This window comes from Dermacentor albipictus, chromosome 2 (genome assembly GCF_038994185.2).
Source record: "Dermacentor albipictus isolate Rhodes 1998 colony chromosome 2, USDA_Dalb.pri_finalv2, whole genome shotgun sequence".
Lineage (NCBI taxonomy): Eukaryota > Metazoa > Arthropoda > Arachnida > Ixodida > Ixodidae > Dermacentor > Dermacentor albipictus.
This window is the reverse complement of record NC_091822.1, coordinates 129972654-129990525: the sequence shown is the minus strand read 5'-3', so window position 1 is coordinate 129990525 and position 17872 is coordinate 129972654. Positions and strand designations below refer to the sequence as shown.

Genomic DNA, 17872 nt, shown 5'->3' with positions numbered 1-17872 from the left:
GGTGGGCACATTGTTCTAGAAAAACTGTCCACCCTGTATACGCAATGCCTCATGACTTCGAGCGTACCGCAATCTTGGAAGAACGCTAACATGATCCTAATCCATAAGAAAGGGCACGCCAAAGACTTGAAAAATTATAGACAGGTCAGCTTACTGTCAGTTGCCTACAAACAATTTACTGAGGTAATCGCAAATAGAATCAGGAACACCTTAGACTTCTGTCAAGCAAAGGACCAGGCAGGGTTCCATAAAGGCTACTCAACAATAGACTATATTCACACTATCAATCAGGTGATAAAGAAATGTGCGGAATATGACCAACCCTTATATATAGCTTTCATTGATTACGAGAAAGCGTTTGATTCTGTCGAAACCTCAGCAGTCATGGAAGCATTACGGAATCAGTGTGTAGACGAGCCGTATGTAAAAATAGTGAAAGATATCTATAGCGGCTCCGCAGCCACCGTAGTCCTCCATAAAGAAAGCAACAAAATCTCAATAAAGAAAGGCGTCAAGCAGGGAGATACGATCTCTGCAATGCTATTCACAGCATGTTTACAGGAGGTATTCACGGATCTGGATTGGGAAGAATTAGGGATAAAAGTTAATGGAGAATACCTTAGTAATTTGCGATTCGCTGACGATACTGCCCTCCTTAGTAACTCAGGGGACCAATTGCAATGCATGCTCAATGACCTGGAGAGGCAAAGCAGAAGAGTGGGTCTAAACATTAATGTGCAGAAAACTAAAGTAATGTTTAACAGTCTCGGAAGACAACAGCAATTTACAATAGGTAGCGAGGCACTGGAAGTGGTAAGGGAATACATCTATTTAGGGCAGGTAGGGACGGTGGATCCGTATCATGAGACGGAAATGATCAGAATAAGAATGGGCTGGGGTGCGTTTGGCAGGCATTCTCAGATCATGAACAGCAGGCTGCCATTATCCCTCAAGAGAAAAGTGTATAATGGCTGTGTCTTACCAATACCCACCTACGGGGCAGAAACCTGGAGGCTTACGAAAAAAGTTCTACGTAAATGGAGGACGACGCAACGAGCTATGGAAAGAAGAATGATGGGTGTAACGTTAAGGGATAAGAAAAGAGCAGACTGGGTGAGGGAACAAACGTGAGTTAAGGACATCTTAGTTGAAATCAAGAAAAAGAAATGGGCATGGGTAGGACATGTAATGAGGAGGGAGGATCACCGATTGTCATTAAGGGTTACAGAATGGATTCCAAGGGAAAGGAAGCGTAGCAGGGGACGGCAGAAAGTTAGGTGGGCGGATGAGATTAAGAAGTTTGCAGGGACGACGTGTTCACGAATAGTACATGACCGGGGTTCTTGGAGAAGTACGGGAGAGGCCTTTGCACTGCAGTGGGCGTAACCAGCTGATTATTATTATTATTATTATTATTATTATTATTATTATTATTATTATACAAGAGTGGAGGCGTGGAATTCCTAAAATGGTAAAAATAGATTATGCGGCTAAAATGTTACCTCAGCCAAACCCGGGTGCAGTATAACTACTATTTGGTGTACCATCCACAGGTGAATGCCCCGTGGAAGGAGCGAACCTTCAGCTCCAGCTGACGCATTTCATTAAAAAAAAACCCGGCCAGCCAAATCTATCATGGACGAGAAACTTGAATGACTAACTTTTTGTATTAACATTAAAACTTCATATATCCATAATACCGTGCCTTACAAGGAAGTGTGTGTAGGCTGTTGATGAAGCCAAAATTTGCGCGCACTCTGGTAAACCGCGCTCGGGGCCGGCATATGAGGCAGTGGTGAATTAACGTCTTCAGGACGACCCAAAAAGAAACGCATAGGAGAGGCTTGCCTGTGCACGCTGGGATAAATAACCCTTGCCATAGTCTTTATCAACGTACTCAACAATAAACATCTGTGAGGAGGTATTGGTACGTCATGCTACTATTTGAGCTCGAAAAACATTTTTCGTGGAATGTCAAGGACAATTCACTATCACACAGAACTCAGTCTAGTTACACTTCTGTTCCGAAAGCCGGCTTGGATAGAACCAAAGAAAAAAAACCCTTAAATTTGCCGTGTGCGTTTCATTCATCAAAGGACGCCATGGTGTTTGAACTGAGATCTGGCCTAGTTTTTTTTTTTACATACTCAGCATGCTCGCGTGAAAGTAGAGAATGAATACGGTAAATGAAGACGGAATCATGAATCAATTTCATCGATTTGCATAATACATGGCAAAAATATATATTTTTGTGCGCTATAGATAGGCGACCACTCGCGCCCACGCCTATTATTAACGATGTACGCAAACATACCTGATATTCATGTTTCCCTTTTTTCCAGTGCAATCCTTCTCAAAATAGAACGTGTTCTAGGGAATACTGCTTCTGCGTACTTTTGAACTACAATACCGAAGGGGAATGTTACACCTATTCATGGCCAGGTATGGAATACGGGCCGCCGCCTTCATACTAAGAGATAGAGGCGGCCGCACGAAGATTGCCGAATGCTGATAAATAAAGCACTTTTATCATTCACGACAGCAGCAAATAAGGTGCATGTAAGGGAAAAGTATTCCATTGGGAATTTATACCAAACTCCTGACGTCAAATTTACATAACTACTAACGACAGAATCGGACTGTAACCCACAGCGTTATTTGAATGAACCTATCAAGAGCTGTCCTCATTTATAGGAAGTAGCATTTATTTACCTTGTAAGCTATTAGCATTGCTTACTTTAACAGGTGTTTCTCCTCCAATTTAATAGGCAGTTTTAGTACTGCATACACTGCGTACGCAACGGCTCTGCGTCCATAAGATCGCTACGTCCTGCAAAGTGCGCAAGTGAAGAACGCAACACGAACTGTACATGCTGCGTACGCCACCGCTGCGTACTCGCGCATCCGATCCTTGCGTGCGTACGTGGGGATCCTTGCATGCTGCTCTCGTGGTTATCGTTTGTTCGGGAGAGCGCAACACAAGAGTTTGGCAAAACAGTGGCATAAAAGGAGACCAGCAGAAGGCTGTATCTTAATCGCCTAAGATTTGGCCTTGCTACACGAAGCGAACGCGCTGAAGCCATTCCCGGTTCTTGCACGGTGAGAATGCATAGCAAAAGATAGGAACTTTGTTTTTGAGAGAGTGTTCATTGTGCGCTGTTTGCGCGAAAGCCTCGACCTCTGTTGACGCCGTTCCGTGAATGGTCATGCCAGGCTCATAAAGCGAGTACACGGTTTTTATTTTTCTCGATATGATCCGTGTATTGCATTTGTTATAAATGTAGAGTCCTTGAAAGACCTAAATAACGTAGCATGAAGTGGCATACACGCCACATCATGTTGGCGAGATCAACAGCGTTTATAGGTCGACCGATGGTTCGACGCACTGGCGGACGCGACCAGCGCGCTCCGACGCGCCAGGCGTCTAACAACGCTCGCCCACTTACTAAAAAAAAAATGGCTGTGGCTTAGCTAAGGTTAAGCCCAGGATGCGAAGCATACTAGCCTTTATTTTAGTTGTTGAACCACTGTTTAGCCTGGTGAACTGCTGTTGCTTGGCTATATTTGGTTCGGCTAGACGAAGAAACAACTGCGTTACTCTGCTTCGCCTTCAAGAGTGGAAAGCGACAGCGTTCCCGTCGACCCGCCAGCGACTACGCGCCCCGCATTGGAAGCGGTGAGCGTCGAGCAACGCAGCGTTCGGCGCGGCAACGAAATGTGCGCCTGAGCAAGCGACGCACGCCTGAGCCTTAGAAACAGCTCGTTTCTAAGGCAACACCGCATTCACTAGAGGCGCTTTTGTACCGCTTTGAAGCATCGTACTCGTGGCTCAGTTGTAGCGTCTCCGTCTCACACTGCGGAGACCCTGGTTCGATTCCCACCCAGCCCATCTTGCGAGAGTTGAGCGACGCCGCGAGCGACGGCGCGAGTTGGAGCCCCGTTTCTCCTCTGTCGTGACGTCACGGTGTCACGTGGTATGGCATGGGGTCAAAGGTCATTGAAGGCGACACCGCCGCTCCTGAGGAGCTGGGTTGAGCTCTCGTAATATGCTTCGCATAAAAATGCTACGCTATAGTACTAAAAGCCCTGACGTGACACGCGCTCCTATGTTCCGCAATGCGCTTGTGTGCGGCGTACGTATCGTCGTGACGCAGTACTGACACTCTCTAATGACGTGAGATGAGCGCCACAAACAAGCATTGATTGTTTCGTTGTGGCTAGCTGAGCTAGCGCAGGTAAAGCATACAGGAAGTTCCAGCTATGATGCACCAATATTTAAAAGTGCGCCATTTACACGTAGTCAGAGAGTACCAAGTTACTGTTATGTCGCTTGGAGACATTCAGATGTTTTTCTGCATTGCGCCTAGTTACATTATTAGTCGGCATTGTATAATCGACTTGTCAAGTATATAAATCGAATAAATGTGTGAATGAGAAAATTACAGAGCACCACGACAAACTCCTGATATAGCTTTATATTGCTCAATACATGTTACATAAAGGTGTTTTTCCAAGGTTGAAAAAAGTTCGCCAATACACACAAGATTGCCGCGCTACTGGCCACGCCTAGAACTTTGTGGGTATTTAGGGGCTTGCGTCAAGCTCGGAAAAACAATTTATGCAGCACGTAATGAGCAACAGAAAGCTGTATCGGGAGTTCGTCTTGCTGTACAATTTTCTCATTTGCACTTCTTATCCAACAATAATACTTAAGATGATAAATTAATTACCATCCACTCTGTAATTAGGCGGCATGCAAAAATTACACTATCTCCTAGCGACGGCAGACAATATCAACTTGGTTCTGTCCAGCTACGTGGCCTTTGCATATTTGTAAATCTTGGTGCAATAAAGTTGGGGCACCTTGAATAAGCAGACGAGGACGGTGGCGTCGGCCTTTGCGATTGTTCAGCTTCCCCTTTCTTCGCTTGCGGAGGCTGGTCGAAAATCACGGTGGTGTTGAACGGTGTTCTATACGGAACATTTACCAACACCGCTAAAGTATCCGGGCACCACCCTTCGTCGACGTTGTCGAACTGTGACGCGCTGGAGTGCGCGGACCACAAGACAGGCTGGTTAGCTTGTTCAAGTTTGTCGCGTGGGAAGCTTTTGCATCTTCCCCTTCCCCTGAAGTGTACATGGAGGTCAGCACGTTTCGAGGTGGTTGACATTAGTCTCGAGAAAGAGTTGCTTTGGGGCACCGAAATGTCGTTCGGCGACGAATAAGCGAGGAGCAGTGAAGCACGGAGGCGGCTATCGGAGGGGAGATAGCCCAGCGAGTGTCCCCATTGGCCAGACATGACGACACCTGTACAGGCTCGTGAACTGGGCGAAAATGGCGTGTCCCCGAGGAACTGAAGGCGTTATAAGCCACCGAACCACCAGAAACGAAGAGGCATTCAGAGTCGTCTAGAGACGTGCTTCTTGCTGCGGACCGCAGTGGGCCGCGACGGACACTCGTGGACTTCACAAAAACGAGAAATGTGTAATTTAAGCTAAGCTTTTATAAACTAAGAATTGAATACCTTGTCTAGACAAAGGACGTGGCGTCCGCTTCGGTAGTTTCCTTACGCCAGTAGCATGGACCTAGCTTCGGAAAATGTGCATTTCAGAAAACACCCGATTCACCGTGTGCCTTCAAACCTATAGATATCATGGACCAACATCCGTATCATTCCTTCTAAATGCACTGAAATGTCTTCATACTTAGATGATTATGAATGCGACATAATGGCACTTACAGAAACATGGCTCACCTCTGAAATTACGGATGATGAATTTCTCTCTGATTCTGGCGATTTCATTATGTATCGCAGAAATAGGGACGATCGAGGAGGAAGGGATATTGCTGGTCACAAAATATAGCAAATTGAGGCGACCCTAGTCTTTGACTTAGGTTTGTCTTAGTGGCACTCGCACCTAGGAACTGGTGTTGTTTAGGTTAACTTTACGCGAGCGCTAGCAATGAACCGAACTTAGAGGCAACTGTTAGCCATTAATTAGCCGGTAAAATATCAAGCCACCTTATCGTGTGTGATGTCAATAGTTACGTCATTACTTGCTCTTTCTACTTCACGGTTTCTAGGAATTTCACCAAAGTCAGGCTTTCATGGCTGGTCCCAAAGTCTGCGATTCTGCGCTTTGGTGTGCGGTAATCAGTGATTTCTAATTATTTCTAATTGTTCCAGACACTTCAGTAACTCAACATCTAACTAAAGCTATGCTCTGATATCGTATAATAAAACGCATAAATCTTGTACTCATATTTTTTCTCTATTTTTTCTGATTTATTTTTAATGTCCTCGGTGGTGTGAGGAGGTGAACCGGAAGTGCTGCACAAGAACAAAAGTGTCACTCGTTGCTCGTGGCACTAAAAATACACCTGGTAATTTTCTGTGCCGATGCCCTCGGGTCTCGCAATTCTGTCGGTCTGCATATCATTGCCCCAATCGAATGGAATTTATGGTGTATGCTGCAGACCACCCGATAGCTGCTCTAATTTCCATTCCGAATAACACGATAACATGACATCTATTCGATCGAAATATTACACAGACGACATTTTTGTTCTAGGTGACATTAAATTTCTGCACATTAACTGGCAAAACATGCGAGGCCAATTCCGTGCATCTTGTGGGTTTGCTCAACAAAGACTTGCTTTTTAATTTGCACAATTATCCTACCAGCCATTGCGCATCAATAACCATTTGGGTCATATTCAAACGGCCGCACCTGCGAATGTTAACGCTGTAACTTTTGGGAATAAACTCAGTGACCACCGTTCATTAAAATTCACCGTTTATACGCTTTCATGCTTGCGCCACCTGAATACTGAACAGACAGACAGACAAGAAACTTTAATTGGTCCTAAGGAACTACCGTGTCGTAGTCGCGGGCCGCACCTGCGCCGGGGGCGGAAGACCGTGATCTTCAGCCCTGTCGCAGGCCCTTTGGACAGCCCGAAGCTGGACTTGAAGGTCGGTGCTCTTGACGGCTTCATCCCAGTCTTCTTGCCGGTTTAAAGGCGAGTGGCGCAAAGCAGAACATTGCCACAGCATGTGGTTCAAGGTCGACCGTTCCTCGCCGCAGTCTGGGCAGCGGGGATCCACACCTGGAGAGTAGTGGCTCAGCCTCGAGCGAGACGGAAAGGAGCCCGTCTGCAGCATTCTCAGCACCGAGGCCTGGGGTCTGCCCAGCTTCGGGTGAGGAGCCGGATACTGTCTGCGTCCCAGCTGGTAATGAGTAGTGATCTCGTGGAAAGTAAGCAGCGGGTCCGTGGTTCGGTCGATCCCCTGCGAAGCCGGGCTCCTCGGACTGGCGCGGTTGATGAGACCTCGCGCCTGGTCGTGGGCCAGCTCATTAGGGTTGATCGAGCCGGGGGAGACGTTCCGGCCCATGTGAGCCGGGAACCAAGTGATGACATGACCGGCCGTGCCTGTCTTACGGGTCCTCAGCACCGCCGCAGCCTCGGCCGAGACAGAGCCGGCGAGAAAGGCCATCGCCGCCGACCTGGAGTCCGTGAAGATATGCGTGCGCCCGGGTTCGCACAGAGCCAGCGCCACTGCGACTTGCTCTGCGACGGACGCCGTCGAACGTTGTATAGACGCCGCATTCAGGATCTTGCCCTGGGGGTCAACCACCGTGGCCACGTACGAGTTTGATCCGGGATACCGCGCCGCGTCGACAAAGGACGAGCGCTCTGGGGTTTGCAGGGCAGTCTTGATGAGTGCTCGGGCTCTGGCTGCGCGCCGGGCCTCGTTGTGTTGTGGATGAACATTCCTCGGGAAGGGGGAGACTCGAAAGGTTTCCCTTTCACTCTGGCAAAGCGGGACGGCGCACGACTCCTCGGCCATGGCTGCCAGACCCGCCATCTCGAGTATTCGGCGGCCGGCCTTGGTGGTAGAGAGGCGAACGATCTGTGCCGTTTTCTGCGCTTCGACGACTTCGCTCAGGGTGTTGTGGACCCCGAGTTGCATCAACTTCTCCGTGCTGGTCGTCATGGGGATGCCGAGGACTCGTTTGATACTCTTCCTCATGAGTGCGTCGACTGAAAAAAAATATTTGGTTAAAAAAAAGCAAACGTCAGCGTTATTAGCAATAATTTGGAAAGCTTCATGTCGTTATTCTTGGCAACTTTTTTCGAGCCTACAGTGAACAAGAATTGGTGTCTGTACAAAGAAAAATGGCTGTGGCTTAGGTAAGGTTAAGCCCAGGATGCGAAGCATACTAGCCTTTATTTTAGTTGTTGAACCACTGTTTAGCCTGGTGAACTGCTGTTGCTTGGCTATATTTGGTTCGGCTAGACGAAGAAACAACTCATGCATTACTTCTTCGCCTTCAAGAGTGGAACGCGACAGCGTTCCCGTCGACCCGCCAAGGGGTGTAAGACAATGGGCTACAGGGCAGCGACTACGCGCCCCGCATTGGACGCGGTGAGCGTCGAGCAAAGCAGCGTTCGGCGCGGCAACGAAATGTGCGCCTGAGCAAGAGACGCACGCCTTAGAAACAGCGCGTTTCTAAGGCAACACCGCATTCACTAGAGGCGCTTTTGTACCGCTTTGAAGCGTTGTACTCGTGGCTCAGTGGTAGCGTCTCCGTCCCACACTCCGGAGACCCTGGTTCGATTCCCACCCAGCCCGTCTTGCAAGAGTTGAGCCAAAGCCACTTCTCCTCTGTCGTGACGTCACGGTGTCACGTGATTTCATGGTCACCGCCGCGCCTGAGGAGCTGGGTTGAGCCCTCGTAATATGCTTCGCATAAAACAGCGTTAGCATCGGGATATGCAATCGAGGTCACCAGATTCTTCATAAAGAACATCGTTCTCCTGTCATGGTGCACCCGAGGTCCTTATTACGGACAGAGGTACGGCATTCACATCTGAACTTACGCAACAGATTCTGCCCTTGAGCTACACGAGCCATCGGCGCACTCCAGTGTACCACCCGCAGACAAACGGCCTTGTGGAGCATTTAAATAAAACCCTCGCCGACATGCTCGCTATGTATGTCGACGTCGGGCACAAGACTTGGGGCCAAGTCCTTACGTACGTGACGTTGGCTACAATACCGCGCCACAGGAGACAACGCAGATGACGTCATTCGAGCTTGTCTTCGGTCGCCAAGTGGCCACGATGCTTGATGCGATGTTGCCTCACGTTGAAGACGACAAGATCCATGCAGACGTTGCCGGCTTCCTTCAACGCGCCGAGGAAGCTCACCAGCTAGCCCGAATGCGTATTAAAGAGCAGCAAAACGTCGACGCCCGACTCTGCAACTTACGACGACGAGGCCGAAAGTACGCACTTGGTGACCGCGTTATGGTGCGGACACCGATTCGTCGCCACGGGCTTAGTGAGAAGCTCCTGCGCCGTTACTTCGGTCCCTACAAGATAACTCGACGACTTGGACCGCTGGTCTACGAGGTTGTGCCCGATGGAGTGACACAGTCACAGCGACGTCGCGCGCAACCTGAGATGGTGCACGTAGCGTGCCTCAAAAAGATTTTTGAGCGTAAGCGGACTAACAGACATTCTTTTTTTTCGTTTTCCATGGTTGATTGCATGCTTACAGGTTTCTGGTTTTCTTTAGCATCGGGGCGATGCTTTTTCACGAAGGGGGGGGGGGGGGGGTTATGCCATGTGCGTTTATTTCGGCTTGTAGCGGCGCGAGCTACGCAGCTCGCGTCACTGCGACACGTTTTGATCATAAACGCAAAACGTATAAATACAGGACCACCGCTAGCGTTGGCTCAGTCCGACGAACGCCCCAGACGCACTTGCTGCTTTCCCCGTCACCGCGTTGTTCACTTGCTTTAGGGAACAGTTCGCCAATTGAACTCTCTTTAAGTCTGCAGCCGACGCAGTGTCCCTTTCTTGCTACCTGACCAGTCACAAAGGAGGTTCCCCCCCACACACAGTGCTAACAACTTCAAAGGCTGTTCTTTCTGTGATAATGAACCAACTGGCCTGTCAGTCAATCCTTGAAAACCTGTAAACTCAACCTGAGCGCACCTAGCTTTTTGTGATGTCATCAATATTATGGCTCCGTGAGCATGTTCCATGTAGCAAGTCCGCTTTCGATATTTATCCACGTAGTTTTTTCGAAGGCAAGTAGTTTAAAGTTTTTAATGTCGAGATAGCACTGAACGTGTGCCGCCGGAAGCTTCCTTGGTCACAGAAACGATGCACGACGCAATGATGGTGCAGATCAATAGCGTCGTGGCATCATGTCAATGTGCTGCCGACAGGGGAAGGAAGATAACGAAAGTGAACAGCTTGCTAGCTGCTCATGGAGCGGTTCCAATGGTGAAGGTGCCATCGTGACGAAATCTGGGGTGCCGATATGGACGGCTATTGCGTTTTTTTTTTCTTTTACAGCGTAGCTGTTAAGGCATGCTTGCCCCGCTATCGTGTCGGCGGGTAGAACAAAATCCCGAAGATAGTGCAATGCCGGCCCGAGCCACGGCGGAGGTGACGAAGGCGTTAAGAACTCATACGTGGGCAGATCCCTGACATTGCGCAAGGCCGGGCCGACCCGCGGCAGAGGGGCAGCACGTTATTAAGGGGCCCACACACACAGCTTAATATTGCTACAGGGTATGCTCCCACTGACGAAGAGCTGAGCAGGAAGAAGACGAAGACGACGATTTAGAAGCTAGCGCGGGCTGTTGCCTCTTGGCTAAGCGCAGCGTATTTTCCTTGTAAATATATTTGTACATAGCTTGTCGTCTGCGTCTTTCTACGTAACATATTTGGTGGAGGTGGACGTTCCCTGTACCTCGTCACGGAGCTTCGCAGTGGCCGGTACGTCGAGCCTACCTTCATGGCTCCCGGCGACGCCAACCCGACTCCACCGGCTCCGACACCTGCTGCCACTTCGACGACCTACATCACCCTCTCCGCTCCCCGTGATCCTGGCGTATTCTCGGCAAAAGATGGGGAAGACGTCGAGGACTGGCTCAGCCTTTACGAACACGTCAGCCGCAATAACCGGTGGGACCCCACTATCATGCTCGCCAACGTAGTCTTTTACCTCGGTGGCACACCTCGAGTTTGGTTTCGGACGCACGAAGAGGAGCTCACCAGTTGGGATTCGTTCAAGCAAAAGCTCCGAGACTTGTTCGGCAACCCCTACGGTCACAAACTTGCCGCGCAGAAGGCGCTTTCCGGCCGTGTGCAGACGTCAACAGAGCCCTATGTCACGTACATTCAGGACGTCCTGGCTCTGTGCCGCAAAGTTGATGCACACATGCCTGAGTCGGACAAGGTATCCCACATCCTCAAAGGCATTGCCGATGACGCCTTCAACTTGCTCGTATTCAACAACGTCGCGACGGTGGATGCTGTTCTCAAAGAGTGCCGCCGACTGGAACTCGCTAAAAGCAGACGTATCGATCAGCAGTTTGCCCGTCTGCCCAACACCCCAGCGACTTCTTCCTGTGCCGACGCTCCTCGTCCCAACACCACCGGCGATATTACCAAGATCGTTCGGCGTGAGATTGAGGCCGCCTATCCGGCTGCCTTCGACTCCAGCCCCACCAACGCACCGGCAGTCACGGTTTCCCTGATCCAGGCAGTTGTCCGCCAGGAGTTCGAAAACATGGGCCTTCACACCATCTGCTCGGCCCATCACCCTGATACCCATCCGGCTTCTTCGATTCCGCCCCGTCCCGCATCGTCTTACCCACCACGTTTCCGCAACCCAGCTGAATGGCGCACTGCTGACGACAAGCCCATTTGTTTTCACTGCCGTCGCATCGGGCACATTTCTCGGCACTGTCGAAGTCGCTGGACTTCCCCGACCCGGTCTGCTTATACTGCCTATTCCCGCCCCTCGGGTGGCCCTTCTCGTCCTTATGCCGCACGCTCCGATAATGCCGCCACTGACTCTCCTGCGCCGAACCGCCCCTATTCTCGTTCACCTTCGCCCCAAGGACGACAATCTCGCTCTCCCCAGCCCCGTCGCTCCTTTTCGCCGACTCCCTTCGGACGCCGCTCCCAGCCGGAAAACTGAATGATGCAGCGCCTCGAGGTGACGCTGCATTGCTCCCTACGCCGCCAAATCCTCCACTGACGTTGCCCACTCATCTGAACCTTCTTGGCGTACAAGTCGACGGTGTTCCTGTATCTGCTCTTATAGACACTGGGGCGCATTTGTCGGTAATGAGCGCGGACTTTCGTACCCGCCTGAAAAAAATAATCACGCCCGCCACGACGCTTGTTGTCCGTGTCGCCGATGGCGGAACAGCCCCCGTAATTGGTATGTGTGCCGCCCGCGTCTCCTTCGCCGATCGCTCAACAGTCGTGCTATTCACAGTCATCGCCCACTGTCCCCACGACATCATCCTCGGCTTAGACTTCCTCTCCGCACATTCTGCTCTCATTGATTGTTCCGCCAGTACTCTCCGCCTCTGCCTGTTCTGGATCCCGCTGAACCACACCCCAGTCGCCTCAGTTCCGTCGACTTTGTTCGCTTGCCACCTACGGCACTGACTTACGTTGACCTAGTGTCATCCCCACCAGTGCCCGACGGTCACTATATCGCGGCTCCTCTACAAGACGTCCTCCTTACACACGGGATCACGGTACCTCATACCGTTTTATCTATTACGGCTAATTGCGTCTGCCTGCCAGTGGTCAATTTTGGCTTGACGACACAAGTGCTGCCACGCGGGATGTCTCTGGCCCAACTTTGCTCATTCGAAGATCACTCAATAGCATCTATTGAGGTAGACAGCAATTCAGCCGATCCTCCTCTACCATCTCAGTCGACAACTTGCACCATCGCCGACTTACAGAAAATGATTGCGCCCGACATGCCGTCCGAGCACGCTCGTGAGCTCTACCGCGTTCTGCTTTCCTACAACGATATTTTTGACTTTAACGATCGTCCTTTGGCCCAAACTACAACTGTTAAACATCGCATTAATACCGGCGATGCCCCTCCTATTCATCGCCGCCCGTATCGAGTGTCACCGGTTGAGCGTCAAGTTATTCACGCTGAAGTTCGCAAAATGCTTGCCAATAACATCATAGAACCGTCATGTAGTCCATGGGCGTCACCGGTTGTACTGGTAAAAAAGAAGGACGGTTCATGGCGCTTTTGCGTGGATTATCGGCACCTTAACAGGGTTACCAAAAAGGACGTGTATCCCCTACCTCGGATCGATGACGCCCTTGACTGCCTCCATGGTGCTCGCTACTTCTCTTCTATTGACCTCCGCTCCAGCTGCTGGCAGATTGCTGTGGACGATCTCGACCGCGAGAAGACTGCTTTTGTAACTCCGGACGGTCTTTATCAATTCAAAGTAATGCCGTTTGGTCTATGTAACGCTCCTGCCACTTTTGAACGCATGATGGACTCCCTTCTTCACGGTTTCAAATGGTCCACATGCCTGTGCTACTTGGACGACGTCATAGTATTATCCCCAACGTTCGCTACGCACCTCGAGCGCCTCTCGGCAGTCCTGGACGTTTTTCGTCGCGCCGGTCTGCAACTGAACGCATCGAAGTGCCAATTCGGCCGTCGCCAGATTACCGTCCTTGGGCATCTCGTTGACGCGAACGGAGTGCAACCGGACCCAGGCAAGATCCATGCTGTTACGCACTTTCCTGTTCCGAAGTGTGTCAAGGCTGTGCGCAGCTTCATCGGCCTTTGCTCCTACTTCCGCCGTTTCGTGAAAAATTTCGCGGCCATAGCACGACCACTAACCGAGCTTTTGAACAAAGACGCCCCTTTCCAGTGGGGCGTTAACGAGGCCTCTGCATTCTCGCATCTAATCGACGTTCTCACAACGCCTCCCGTTCTGGCCCATTTCGATCCGTCTGCGCCTACCGAAGTTCGTACTGATGCCAGCGGTCACGGAATTGGCGCAGTACTGGCACAACGCCAGCGCGGCAACGACCGTGTTATCGCTTACGCCAGCAGGCTCCTCTCACCCGCGGAGCGCAACTATTCCATCACTGAGCGTGAGTGTCTGGCCCTAGTTTGGGCGGTTGCGAAGTTCCGCCCATACTTATATGGCCGACCCTTTTCCGTTATCACAGACCATCACGCGCTTTGTTGGTTATGCTCATTGAAAGACCCTTCAGGAAGACTTGGTCGCTGGGCCCTACGCCTCCAAGAATATTCGTTCTCTGTCACCTACAAATCTGGCCGACTACACAAGGACGCTGACTGCCTGTCTCGCTACCCGGTAGACGAGCCTGACGACGCCGACAGTAGTACTGCCGACGGCATTTTCTCTGTGTCTGCCTTCGTTAACATCGCCGATGAGCAGTACCGAGACCTATCGCTGCGAGTACTCATCGAGCGTCTGCGCTCTACACCTACCGACGCATCCGTTCGCCGATATGTCCTCCAGGGCGGCATTCTGTACCGAAGGAACTTCCTCCCTGACGGATCTGATCTTCTTCTTGTCGTGCCAAAACATCTACGACAGACTGTGCTCTTTGAGATGCATGACGCACCTACTGCAGGACATCTTGGCGTAACCCGCACGTACGACCGCGTCCGCCGCCGCTTCTATTGGCCTGGTCTCGCTCGCTCTGTCCGACGCTATGTTGCTGCCTGTGATACCTGCCAGCGTCGGAAAACACCTCAGGTTCTACCTGCCGGTCATCTCCAGCCGATCACTGTCCCTGTGGAACCGTTCTTTCGTGTTGGATTAGACCTCCTCGGTCCCTTTCCCACGTCATCCTCTGGGAACAAATGGGTAGCCGTCGCAACTGACTACGCCACCCGATACGCTATCACGCGGGCTCTCCCTACCAGTTGCGCCACTGACGTCGCGGACTTTCTCTTGCGGGACATTATCTTACTTCATGGCGCTCCGCGACAGCTGCTCACTGACCGTGGTCGTAACTTCCTCTCGAAAGTTATCGCCGACATTGTACGTTCCTGCTCCACTCAACACAAGCGGACTACCTCATACCATCCTCAAACCAATGGCCTGACAGAGCGGTTAAACCGTACTCTTACCGATATGCTGTCAAAGTATGTTTCCAAGGACCACCGCGACTGGGACATTGCGCTTCCTTACGTCACATTCGCTTATAATTCTTCCCGGCACGACACCGCCGGATTTTCTCCCTTTTATCTGCTCTACGGTCGCGAACCGACCTTGCCCCTTGACACGGCACTTCCTCCTGCTTCGATCTCAACAAGCGAGTATGCGCGCGACGCCATCGCTCTCGCCGACCATGCACGCCAGCTTGCCCGTGCTCGACTGACGGACTCGCAAACCAGTACAGGGCGTTGTACCAGCAGCGTCAGTACAACGCCCGCCACCGTGACGTGCAGTTTTCGCCTGGTGCGCTCGTGCTCTTGTGGTCGCCCTCTCGTCACGTCGGACTTTCACAAAAGCTCGATCCTTTCGCGATACACAGGACCCTACCGCGTGCTGCGCCAGGTGACGCCTGTGACTTATGAAATTGCTCCTGTGAGCTCAACCTCGTCATCTACTCTGGCGTCTAGTGATGTCGTGCACGTCAGTAGGCTCAAGAGCTACTACACTGCTTCAGAGTCCAGCCTTTAGTCGCTCCGGGACGGCGCTTTTGCCGCCGGGAGTAGTGCTACGGGGTATGCTCCCACTGACGAAGAGCTGAGCAGGAAGAAGACGAAGACGACGATTTAGAAGCTAGCGCGGGCTGTTGCCTCTTGGCCAAGCGCAGCGTATTTTCCTTGTAAATATATTTGTACATAGCTTGTCGTCTGCGTCTTTCTACGTAACAATATAATAATATTTGGGGTTTTACGTGCCAAAACCACTGTCTGATTATGAGGCACGCCGTAGCGGAGGACTCCGGAAATTTTGACCACCTGGGGTTCTTTAACGTGCACCTAAATCTAAGCACACGGGTGTTTTCGCATTTAGCCCCCATCGAAATGCGGCCGCCGTGGCCGGGATTCGACACAGCTTCACTGGTCATGCTTCTTCACAGAGTGGAAGGGAACGTAGTTTATTTTTGCATTGATTTTGCTTTCCAAATGAGACAATGCTATAAATGCAGCGTCATTCACTCTCGTCATGCAGATTTTATATGGATTTAAACAAACTCTATATCCATTTATTCCCAAGAGTAGGTGTACGCGGGAAATGCTAGCTCGCTCACCCACACGCACACACACAGGCACACACGTTTGCACACACTCACACAAACGCACACACACAGAGATACGACATATGTTCGCCCACATTCCCATTTACGCGCGCCCACGCATGCACACACGCACAAAAATGTACGCACGCGCAGGGAACTGCTCGCACGCGCATACACGCGCTCATGCGCACGCACATTCAAATATGGAGACACAAACACGCGCGCACTCGCAAATGCAAGCACACACGCATGCACGCTCAAGGCGTGCACACCCATATACACTCTCTCGCCTTCCTTGCAAGCTCACAAAACCATGCTCACGCAAACAGATTGAATGACACTGGCTCTGCAATTGCCATTCAAGCTCCAGTTGTAATAGAAATTATTACGGTTTAAATGTGGCGCTTCACCAAGTCAATGGGCCTACTGCCGAGTTGGTAAAAACAATTTGCTTCTGTCCTGTGACAGAACCCCTGTCGCAACGTATACACTGCTTTAACACACCACCAATGTTCCGACTAAGTGCCATAAATGCATAGGTTATTACAAAGAATACCCTATTGGCACAGACAGGTGAAACTTGTTGATACTCGGCCATTATGTAGATATAAAATTCTTTAAAAATTTGCCCATTCAGTTACGCATGCGCATTGCCATGAAGTTCCACAGGATAGTGAAGGTGCAACGTCCAGAATTCCAGAGTATGTCCATGCTGCAAGGCACGATATGTTTTTTAACGTTACACAAATACATGCGCATGCCTGTTGTTAGGTTCTCCAAGGAAGAACATCTGATAATAAAAGCGATGACTTAAAATATAAACAACCCAATGCTACGTTCTAAGAAGAAAAAAATTGAAAATATAAGATTTGAAGGGCGCTCCTGAAAAAACCAAATCTTGAGTTTTGTGGTTCGGCCATCTGGTGGGAGACTATCGAACTGAGTCTTACGTAGCGTTAGAAAAAACATCGCGCGGCACTGTATCGAATGAGTGCCAGCATGACGCGGAAATCTGAGTGCGAGTGATTAAACAACTCGACCACGGCTTCCAACATTCCCGTGAGGCAAACGCTCTGTTTTTATTTTTTTTTGATACCACGTGAACTTGCACGATCGTTTTTTGAAAATTGCTTTTGGGAAAAGTGTTACACCATAGGTAGAGAGTCGAGGAAGAGATCAATCGAGAGCTGAGTCTCCGGACTACTTACGCTGAAGTGACTATTACGATAGGAGCCGTACTTTTATTGCAGCTACCGTTTTTGTCTCGGATATCGAGTACAAGTTTTCGTCGTTTCCATAAGCTTCAAATGCTGAATCTTCAGCCGCTGTGGGAAAACAATCATTGCTCGCCACAGATCACTGTCTTCTTTAATCGATGTCTTCTTTAATGTCTTTTAAATCACTGTCTTCATTGTCTTCTTTAATCTTTAACCGCTGTGGGAACAGAATTATTGCTTGCCACAGCGTGAGAACATGTCTGTCACATGCCTTTTTTCAATAATCGACCTGTAGCTTTAGTTATTCGCGAAAAACGCACTCGTTCCATTGAAAACGCACTAGTTTCGTGCCGGGGACACGTGAAGCGCTAGTTCGTACGTGTCCAGAAAACCTGGACACGGCTACGATACAAAACAGGTGCGTAGAACGCGTGCATGTGTGCTCTTACAGTGGCTGGCGAAGCCACTATAATGATGAAATCCTCCAGCTGCGCACAGGCGCACAGCTGTACAATGCAAGCCACGTGTGTGGGAGAGCATTGTTTGGTAAAATAAT

General features: G+C 50.3%; 1 long non-coding RNA gene across 1 annotated transcript in view; it reads left to right on the top strand.

The window, feature by feature from the left end:
* LOC135912510 (uncharacterized) overlaps positions 1-2539 on the top strand; it is a 34705-nt gene extending 32166 nt beyond the window's left edge. The window contains exon 4 of the long non-coding RNA XR_010567702.2: positions 2343-2539. This is a non-coding gene — a long non-coding RNA (uncharacterized lncRNA). The remainder of the gene's footprint in view (positions 1-2342) is intronic.
* The last annotated feature ends 15333 nt before the right edge of the window (positions 2540-17872 follow it).